Source organism: Castor canadensis, chromosome 2 (genome assembly GCF_047511655.1).
Source record: "Castor canadensis chromosome 2, mCasCan1.hap1v2, whole genome shotgun sequence".
NCBI lineage: Eukaryota > Metazoa > Chordata > Mammalia > Rodentia > Castoridae > Castor > Castor canadensis.
The window spans coordinates 49,658,279-49,669,806 of NC_133387.1; positions in this window are offsets into that span (position 1 = coordinate 49,658,279).

Consider the following 11,528-nt stretch of genomic DNA (forward strand, 5'->3'; position numbering starts at 1 on the left):
TTGGATTCTGATCAAATACCCACTTCAGAGGCCTCAACAGAGGCTTACTGTTGAGCAAGTAGGTCAGGCTGTTAACTGAAATTAGACAGCATAGCTAAGATAGTATGGCCCTTGGAAACCTCCACTATGACCTTCCTGTGACCTTAAAGGGTGGAAAGAAAGAAAAGCAAGACAGACCAGAATAAGGACAGTAGGAGGACTAGGGCATGACCAATGAAAATGTTGCAGGCACAGCCAACCAAAATGCTGCTTTCCACACACCAAATTTAACAGAGAAATTGAGTAAGGCCTCAAGATAATGGATAAAAACCTCAGACCATGTCACTTCTTTGGCATCCTCTCTCGGGACCCTCCCCACTCTTTGCTATTTTTCTAGCTCAGTAAGTTCTTACACTTTGCTCACTCTCCTTGTCCATGATCTTCGTTCGCTGAAATTTCAGTACAAAGACTGGGACTCAAGCAGAGTACAGCCCTGGAACACTGTCATTTTAAATAAAAATCTCTTCCTTAAATGAACCAAGCCTTGTATGCACATATGAATAATAAAAGAAAAAAAATCTCTTCCTTTTCATAATGAAAGTATCTTTCTCAACTGCACTTTCCTTTCTCTTTTTCTGCAGTTGGGACAGTATTCTAATTTTAGACACTGTATCCAAAGAACTGAAGCCATTAGCACACCATCACATCCATGCACCTCTCCCAACTGGTACCAGAAACAGAGTAAAAACCGAGACAGCTAGTAGAAAAAGTCCATTCTTGGAAAGCGGGTTTAGAATGCAAGCTGAACTCTCCTGGTTAGCCACTGAGTTTACACAGCTGAGGCTAAAACACCATTTACAAGTATCTGATGAAGATTATACTTCATGTAAATGAAGTCACATAATATGTGGCCTTTTGTAAATGCCTTCTTTCACTTTACATGTTTTCCAGGTTCGTCCATGTTGTATCATGTATCAGTATTTCAATCCTTTTTACTGCCAAGTAAAATTTTATACAGATATATCGCACTTTTTTAATCCAGTTGTGAAGAGTAATTTACTTTTATCAAACACTAAATTAATATTGTTTTATTGACCAGAGTGTAATTTACCTCTAAGATTACTTAGGTCCTCTGGAACTTAAATACTAAATGCTATCTTTGTCACTCCATTTCGGTCATTAGCAAAAAGAAACTTATTACTGATCTTCTAACTAAAGCCCCATTATCTAACCATACAACCCCAATTTCCACAGTTTTATTTACACTTTTTCCCATACACACTTTCACATGTAGGTATGTTGCAATATATCAAGATATATAACTTTAAATAAAAACAACCCTAGCTCAATACTTAAAAAACTATCATTAGAAATAGGAAACAGTTAAATAAAAACAAAACAAAAAATAAACCTATAGATATTTTTAGTTTATTACTCATCTCCAAGTTAACTGAAAAAAAACAGTACAGCTTGAGAATTCCTTCAGACAATTTGAATTTTTTTATTTTTTTCATTTTTATTTAAGGAAGAAACCATTATTCCTGATTATTATGTCTTGGTCTGTTTTCTGTTGCTAACAACACAATGCCACCTACTAGTTAAGGTTTATTTTAGCTTATGGTTCTGGTCCATGGCCATCTTGCTAGCAGAGGCCTAAGGTGGTACAGGACACAATATGATGAGTGGCAGGGAGTGTGACAGATCTAACAGGAGTGTCTTTTATCAAAGACTAACTATGGAGATAGCCTATTAACACATTACTAATCCTATGAATGGATTACTCCATTCTTGAGAGCAGAGCCCTAATCACCTCTTAAAGGTCTTGACTGGTCCCACCTCTTAACATCACACAATGAGAAATTTCAACAGTTTGATACCACAGCAGTATCAAATAGTATGAGTGTCAAATATGCTTCTAGAGCCATGTTAGCTCCTACTCACTGTGAAGCCCACACTGTAATATCTCATGAGGAACAGATAAATATGGACCCTTCAGATCAACAAAGCACCTAGAGAATAATCATGCTGCGTTCTAATACTAACAATACATATTTACTCAAAAAATGACTAGATTAACACAGAGGATTAGAAAAAATTAAATTTATGTTAAGGTTGTTATTATTCTAAAGGGATATCTTGTGTACGCATTTGGAAATACCTATGATATGAAATACACTCTACATGTGGGATTTACAATCGTGAATAGTACTAAAAGTTATAAACAGACTCATACAGAGAAATGTAACAAAGAGGGAAGAAATTTCTGAAGAGAAATCAAAAGTCGAATGTCTCTGCTTAATGCTAAATAGTATGTGAATAAATAAAGCATACGCATAAATGCTCTGGGTCTAACCAACCTTTTTAAAAACATTCTGGAATATTATCCCACAGCCCCTACAGGGAAGTTGAGCCTGCCCTGGGAACAGTTGGCAATGTTACTGCAGCTCACAGGGTCCAAGCCAATACCTTGAGGGATACAGGTACCTCAAGGAACCTGGTGTCTCCAAAAGACCTAAGGTATGCATTGACTAAATATTAGCCACAGGAATATCCTACTTATCTGACAGTAATAGGAAAGTACAAAATGTATCATGAGAAAATTTATAGGTCCACTCATAAAGAAAAATGAATACATAGAGAGTTAATAGGCAATATATCCACCAGGTGAGCAGCTATTATTTAAAAGATGTCAACTGTGTGTGGAGGAGTGAGATCTATTCCCTGAGAGGATGTAATATCCATATGTGACACTGGTCATATCCTTTGCCTTGTTCTTTTAGCCAGTTATGTTAAATATGTAACTGCCCACTCAATATGTACAAAGCAGAGTCATTTTGCTGATTCATCGTGGGAATTTGAAGTGATGTTCATTATAGATATTGTAAATATATATACATTTGCTGACTACTTCTAAGATGATGAGAACATACTAGACCACTGTGACATCAGATCAGATACTACAGGTATCAATTAAAATAAAACACCTGGTACCCTCAGATGGTACCCTAGTGTAAAATTACACATGACTGGCAGCCTCAGACTCTTGATACTGATGTGCTACATATGATTATTTCTTACTCTTAAATTTACCAAGTGAGATGACACAAACTCCTTATCTCATTTTGACTTTTACAGTGGCCAAAAAACCACCATGCCTTAAAGGGTATTCTTCTGGTAAAAATTTGAACAAAGGCTTGGCAATTTCATTTAAACATCTATCTGATCCAATAATTTCATGCCAAGCTATTTACCCAAGAGAAATGAAGACATGTCCATAAAAAGATGGGTACATAAATAATCACGGCAGCTTTACACATGAATGCCCAATATTGAAGTAACTCAAATGTCTATCTAAAGGAGAATGGACAACAAACTATGGTGCATTTGTACAATAGAATACTATTCATCAATAAAAGAAGCAAACTACTGAAATTTGCAACAATAAGACAAATTTTAATGACAGTAGGTGCAGTAGAAGAAACCGATTAGAAAAGAGCATCTACCGTATGAGTCCATGTATGTGAACACCTGGGTCAGTAAAACTAAACAATCTATGGTGAAAAGAAAATCAGAAGAGTGGTTTCTTTTAGAGTGGTTGAGAGTGTCTACGAAGGGATACTCAGTAACAGAAATGGCCTTTATATTTGGGGCTCAGACAAATCACTTGTCAAAATTTCATATTAGTATATTGTATACCAATTTTACCCTGGGGAGGAATAACTAAAACAAAAGCATTAAAGTATGAAAAAGACAGCAGGATGATAATAGTTTTGAAGCTGAGTGAAGAATATGAGGGTTTATTATGCTATTGTTTTTACTTACCTTTCATTTAAATTTTCCAAATAAAAAAATTGTAATTATATTATCAAGTTCTGTTTAATGATGTGATGATACAGAATCTATGCTTTAGTAATACAGAATAACAAAACATGCTGTCAGTCATTTTTCCAGCACTTTAACAAAATACTTGAGATAATCAACTTACAAAGAGAAAATGTTTTGACTCCCAGTTTTGGAGGTTTCTGTCTGAAATTAGTTGTCCCTCTTGCTCATAGGCCTGTGGCAGGCAGCACATCATGACAGAACACATGGCAAACCATTCACCTCATGACCAGAAAGCAAAAGAGAATGAAAGGAGGAGACCAGGGTCCCATACTCCTCTTCAAGGGCACACCCCCAATGACCTAAAGACCTCCCACTTGACCCCATCTGGTAAAATTTCCACCACCTCCCAAGAGTGTCACTCTGGAGAGCACTCCTTTAACTCATGGGCCTTTGGAAGATGGTATGGTGGTGCTTGTAATCCCAGCACTCAGGAGACTGTGGCAGGAGGATCTCAAATTCTAGGCCAGCCTGGGCAACATAGTAAGACTCTGTCTCAAAAAAAGGTAAAGGAAAAATATACCATACTGATTTCTTTTAAGGAACCAGGAATAACAATAAAAAACAGAAAAATGGTCTTAATCACTCAAATCAAGAAGAGAAATGCACTCAAGACATTTGGGAAAATCCTTTATCACAAATCAACAGAATTCTTGGTATTGTAATATATCAATACTTACTTCATTGGGATAAAGAGGAATGTGATAAGATGCAAAACGTTTAGTGTTTCTATTCCCAAGAGAAATTTTATATAAAAACAATGAAAGAATTAGATACTCTTTAATCTTTCTAAGTCATGGCAAAATGTTTGTGCTTTATAATAATTTTATTACAGAATAAAAGATAAGTTAAAAGAGAAACACTTATCACATGGTATATAAGTCTATGTTCTGTAACTATAAGAAAATACCCAAGGCTGGACACTTTATTTTTAAAAAGAGGTTTATTTAGCTTAAGTTCTGAGGTTCAAGGGCATGGTACTAGTATCAACTCAGTCCTGGTGAGGACCTGATGTCAAATGGCATCACAAAAGTGCGGTGGGGGCGGTACATGAAGAGCAATCATATGGTGTTACAGGAAGCCAGAGAACAGACAGGGGCTATTACATCTGTTCTCAAAAAACAAAAAAATAACTCACTCAGGATCCCATGATAACTATCTTAATTCCTTCCAAGGGCAGCACGCTTGACAACCAAAGGACCTCCCACTGGGCCTGGCTCATCAAGGGTTCCGCCCTCTCTCCATAGTGCCATACTGGGGACCAAGCTTCCAACACAAGAACCTTTGGGGGAAAAACTACATCAAAACCATAACAGATGGTACTCAAAGAACTTGACTTGGACTTTTTTCTTTTAAGAAAGGAATCTGCACACCATACTGGAAAAGGCAAAGGCTAAAGAGCTTGCTATTAAACTTGGTTAAATGTACACTGTTGAGTTTCCTATACCTAAAAATAATTTTAAATCCCTTCTTAACAAGGGAATTCTTAGTGTTTGGATTTTCAAAATAATCTATAAGGACAGGATGTAGGAGGGTGAACATACTGGAAATATTATGTACTCATGTATGAAAATGGAAAACTGACGCATGTTGAAACTATTTTAGGAATGGGTGAGGGGGAGACAAAGGAGAATATGAACAGGGTGAATTCAACTATGATATATGGTAAGAACTTTTGTAAATGTCACAATGTACCCCCAGTACAACAATAATGTAATAATAATTTAAAAATTGGAATCTCAATGTTTAAAAAATAATAATAATCTAAAAACATAAAACAAAAAAACCCACCTCACTCCAACAAAGTGTTTAAAAGAAGGCCTGAAAAGGAGATGGACCCTCCTCTGATCTTTAGCAGAGAATCTGTGCAAACATAAAGAATGTCCTCTAAAGAGACAAGTCACATCACAGGATTCTGTGTAGCAGGAGAGGGCTAATGGGTCAATGACCAGACTTGCGTTAAGGTCATCAGAGGGAGAGGGGTAGGAGACAACATCAGAATTCTCTGAGGTGGTTAAGCATAATTGCTTTTCATACCCTACAGGAGTGGTTCAAGAAGACAACTGTCTCAATAAACTCATGTGCGATATCAGGATTGATCAAACAGGGAAGGGAAACAATGAGAAATCCAGGCAGACAATATACACAATTCTAGAGCAGACACTCTTCATTGGGGCTTTATCACCACAAAGTGGGTAAAAATCAGGTATTAGGAGCAATTAAAATTCATACATTTTTATAAAATAGCCTTTTTTGAGAACAATTTTAAGTTCATCGTGAATCCGAGCAGAAGGTAGAGACTTCCCACATATTCCCTGCCCCTCACCAAATGTGCAACCTCCTATGCTGTCATTTGTTATGTCTGGAGAACCTACGTTGACACATCATTAATACCCACAATGGTAGTTCATATTGGGGCCCATATTTTATATTAGGGTGTACTGTTATTGCTGAACATTCTACAGGCTTCGACAAATTATTATTGGCATGTATCCACCATTAGAGTGTCATATAGGGTACTTTGGTCTCACTAAAAATCCTCTGTGCCCTTCTGTCCATCCTTCCTTCCCCTCTAACCCTGGAAATCACTAATCTTTTTACTCTTTCCATAGTTTGCCAATTCCAGAATGCCATATTACCAGACTCATATAGTAGCCTTTTTCGATTGAAGTCTTTTAATATGCACTTGAGGCTCCTCCATGTCTTTTCGGCTTTGTAGATAATATCTTTTTAGTGCTGAATTATATTCCACTATCTAGAGGCACCACAGTTCATTTATTCATTCATCCACTGAAGTACATCTTGGTTGGCTCCAAGTTTTGGCAACTATGAATAAAACTGCTATAAACATGCATGTGCAAAAGTTTGTGTGGGCACTGTTTTCAGTTCATTCAGATAAATAGCAGAGTACAACCACTCTGTTGTATGTCAAGTGTATTTACTCGTGCAAGAAGCAGACAAACTGTTGTCTTTTTTTACACTTTTATTAGCATATATTAGTTGTACAAGGGGTTCACTGTGGCTTTTTCATATGTGCTTACAATGTATCTTAATTAGCTTCATCGCTCCCTCCATCATTCTCCCTAACTTCCCTCCCCTCTTCTTAGAACAATTTCAATAGGTTTCATTGTTTTATTTTTATACACATATACAAAGTACATTGGCCATATTCACTCTTCATCACCCTTTCCATTTACCCTCCCCCTACCATTGATATCCACCTCTGGGCAGAACCCATTTTTCCTCCCTGTATTTCATTTATTTAACTGTATGTTGACTTCTAATGGGGGTTTTGCCACGGTCATTTCACATATGTATATACTAGACTTTAGTCGGATTAACCCTCTCTATTAGTTACTTTTTCTCTATTACCCTGCTCCCTTATTATGCAACAGCTTTCAATGAATTTGTTATGCTATCTTCATACACAGATGCAATGTACTTTGATATTATTCACTATCATTCTCCTTTTCAAAGTGGCTATACCATATTGCATTCCTACCAGGCATGAATGGAAGCTCCTGCTGCACCAAATCTTCACCAGCAATTGCCCTTGTCAGTGTATTGGATTTTGGCCATTCTGATCAGGTATGTAGTTGTACCCACTGTCTTAAATTGCAATTACCTAATAATATCTAATGTCCTTTATATGTAGAAAGCACATATTATGCATAAACAGATACATAGTATACCTGTAGTATTAAAATTTCATGGAAGAGGACAACTAGATAAGCATCCCCAGGAGGCAATAACTGAATAAAAATGAAAAATATAATGAAGAAGAACAAAATGTTATCATTCGCTGGTAAATGGATGGAATTGGAAAACATCATTCTGAGTATGTTCTCCCTTATATACGGACATTAGCTCAAGGGCAAACACAACAAGGGGATTGGACTTTGAGCACATGATAAAGTGAGAGCACACAAGAGAGGTATGAGGATAGGTAAGACACCTAAAAAATTAGCTAGCATTTGTTGCCCTCAACACAGAGAAACTAAAGCAGATACTTTAAAGCAACTGAGGCCAATAGAAGAAGGGGACCATGAACTAGAGAAAATGTTAGTTTAAGAAGAATTAACTTAGAAGATAACACACATACATAGGAAATCAATGTGAGTCAACTCCCTATCCTTATCTCAACTAGTAAAAACCCTTGGTCCTTCCTATTTTTGCTTATACTCTCTCTTCAACAAAATTAGAGATAAGGGCAAAATAGTTTTTGCCAGGTAGTGAGGGGTAAGGGGGGGTAGGGGAGGGAGCGGTGGGGGGGGTAGGGAGGAAGAAGGGGGAAGGGGGAAGAAATGACCTAAACATTGTATGCACATATGAATAAAATAAAAATTTTTTTAAATGAGAAATATTGACTATGTGGTTAGAGAGGTAGCATAAGGAGAGTCACAGGAGAGAAAAGAAGAATGGTCCATGCCCAAGGTCTGGGACTTGGCTTCACAGGGACTCTGAACAACTAGTTTAGCCAGTAGAATAAAAACTCTATAATTAAAGTTAATTTTTATAACCTGGTTGCATTAGTCACAGATTTCCAGAGAAACAGAACAAATAGGCTATGTGTGTATGCATACATACAAAACTTTTAAATAAATTTATATGTGCAAATATTTATCATAAAATATTGCCTCACACATTTATGTATACTGACAGGTCCTTGGACCTGCAGCTGACAATCTAGAGACTAAAGAAAGCCTATATCACAAGTTCCAGTCTGAGACCGAAGGCCTGAGAACTGGTAGAGTTGGTGTAGTTACAGTCTAAAGGCCAACTGACTCAAGACCCAAGAAGGGCTGATGTTGCACTTTGAATTGGAAGGCAATAAAGAAAACCATAACCTGGCTCAAAGGTAGTCAGGCAAGAGGATCTCCCTCTTGCTCAATCTTTTTGTTTTATTCAAGAATTAACTGATTGGATGGTGCCCACTCACAAGATGGCAGGCAATCTGCTTTACTCAGTCTACCAATCTAAATGTTAAACTCACCCCAAAATACCCTCACCAAAACACTCAGAATAATGTTTGACCAAATATCTTAGCACCCTGTGGCCCAATCAGGTTGAGCCACAAAATTTACCATTACTCTGATCCACATGGGCAGTGGTACCCAGGCTGCAGCGCTCAGGATGAATCCTGGGGGGTTGAGGGGGCGGTGATGAGTCTAAAAGCCATACCTAAGTCATATCTAAGCTGTCTATTGCAGTCACCTTCTTTCTTCCTAAAACTCAGGATTTAAGAGCACTGAGTTCAAATCTCTACCATATGCCAACTGTAAGAACTCCAATCACATTACTTAGCCTCTCTGTGCCTGTTTCTTTGCCTGTAAAACCGAAATAATAATAATATGTACCTCAGGAGATTGTTGAAAGAATAAATAATATAAATCACTTAGGGTAATGCCTGGTACGTGGTAAGTGCTAAGTCATTGCTTTAAAATAATCTAAGTCAGTTGTAAATCAATTGTGGAAACCTTAAGTTAATTAAATATACACAATACATGTTGGCACTTGCTGTTAATTTTTTAAATATCTGCTATTTTCGTCGTCCTCACTTACCATTCTGCCTGGCCTTGACACTTAGAAAAAAATCAGTTCCTACAATGTGAACATAGGTCTGCAGCCCTGGTTTGCCGCAATCCAGAGGCCCGTAGCATTTATGGGGGAGCTCAAAGATGTCCCCCAAAACACATTCCTGTACCTTCAGGAAAACAGAAGTGAACAATTAGTCCACCTTGAAAGGCCCATGAAATCCCCACACAGACCAATCTCTACAAGGCTGGGGACTACAATGAAAATCCTGTTCCAAGTGTTGAAATTTACAAATACAATGTAGAGTAATTAAACCAAGCTAGTTAACATATCCATCACCTCAAAGATTTACCATTTTTGTGGAAAGAATATTTAAATCTGCCTACAGTATTTTTCAAATATACAGTACTCTACTGATAACTACATTCGCCGTGTTGTGCAAAAGATCTGTAAAAATACATATTCCCCCTGTCTAACTGAGATTTTGTACATTTTGACCATCATCTTTCTATTCCTCTCTCCTTCCCTATCTACTCCATCTACTCACTGCTTCTGTGAACCCAAATGTTTCAGGTTCCATATATAAGTGAGAACTTGCAGTATTTTTCTTTCTGTATGTGGCTTATTCAACTTAGCATAACTGAATTCTTCCACATTGCACTCACAAATCTTAACTTCACTTTGTACCTCATAAATTCATATAATTATAAATTGTCAGTTTGTAATTCTGAAATAACTAAGCAAAATTTACATCTGAAATGTCAATGCCCTTTACCCAGAGACCATCAGGAGCATATTTGTAATTGAACAAATTTGTATTTATCGACTCATTATAGAGAATCAGAAGGTATACCATAGGAGCTGGGGAGGAGGGCTGTCTCAGTAAGACGCATCAGGAAGGATTTGTTGTAGGGTTACTAGCTCCATGCTTGTGTTACATGATTTGGGAAAGGAGTTCAGGAAATGAGGCTTTATTCTGGAATGGACGCTATAAGAAAACAGAAGCAATAACTCTTTTCTCAAAGTTGAGAAGGAGTGCGACTTAAGCTATGATTCGTAAAGAAACAAAAGTTACTCCTATTAGCCAGGACAGGGAGATTTTTGGTCATACTTATGGCTTTGCAATGTTCATTCATAATTACAGATTGATCACATAGCTGTCTTAATCATTATGATAACATGGTGGCCTTCTCTGTGAAACTGTTGATGTTAAACAAGTGAATATCAAACATCACAGCCTAGCTGAATGCCAGGCCAGGTCATACAGACAGGTGCCCGTGACCTGCATGGATATGCTGCATGAACCTGACTAAGAGCAGCAGGGAATGAGAAATAAAGAAAACACGCAGACATACAGACATAAAACAAAAAAGTGGGATTGGGAGGGTTACATGTAACTGGTGGGAAACATGAGCACCTACCTGAACCAGAGTGTTTATGTTATTAGGTCACAACAAGGAAAAGACTCAGGTAAAAATCAAGCTTCAACAAGTCTTAGATCTAAGGTAAAAGGTATGACGTTTGGCTGACTAATTTTCCTAAGGCTACAGAAGCTTAATTACAGCACATCAGTTCTGGAACCATCAAGGCACGCAGGACACCTTATCTAAGGTATTGATGAATCTGGCATCAGGGAGTTTCCTAACAGTTCTGGTACTTCATCCAGTTTTGCATCAAGCGACTGGTATGCAGACACAGCAGGTTGTATTCTTCAAGGAGATGTGGAAACAAAGGTCAAGGCACTAGGTGCTGGGAAGAATGAGAGTAGAAGAGGCTCTGCAAGCTCCTACTATGGAGAGGCTGTGCAAGTGCCATTATTTCCCAATCCAGGGTTCATGCCTAGTTCCCAACAAACAGGGTCTTTTTCCTTTCTGAGAAAAAAAATTTTTTCATTGAGAAGGCTGTAGAATTCTTTAAGTGACACTTCTAATGCAATTAAAGATGCGAAATTATCATTTAGCATCTTTCAATTATATATGATTTATAAATCCTTTTGTAATTGTTGGATGACATATTAGTATAGTGTAAAGATTTACAAACATTATTAATTTACTAATAGAAAAGCGTTTTCCTGCTATAAAAATATGAGCGCTATTGAAACATAATTGACATACAGCAAGTGCTATGATCTG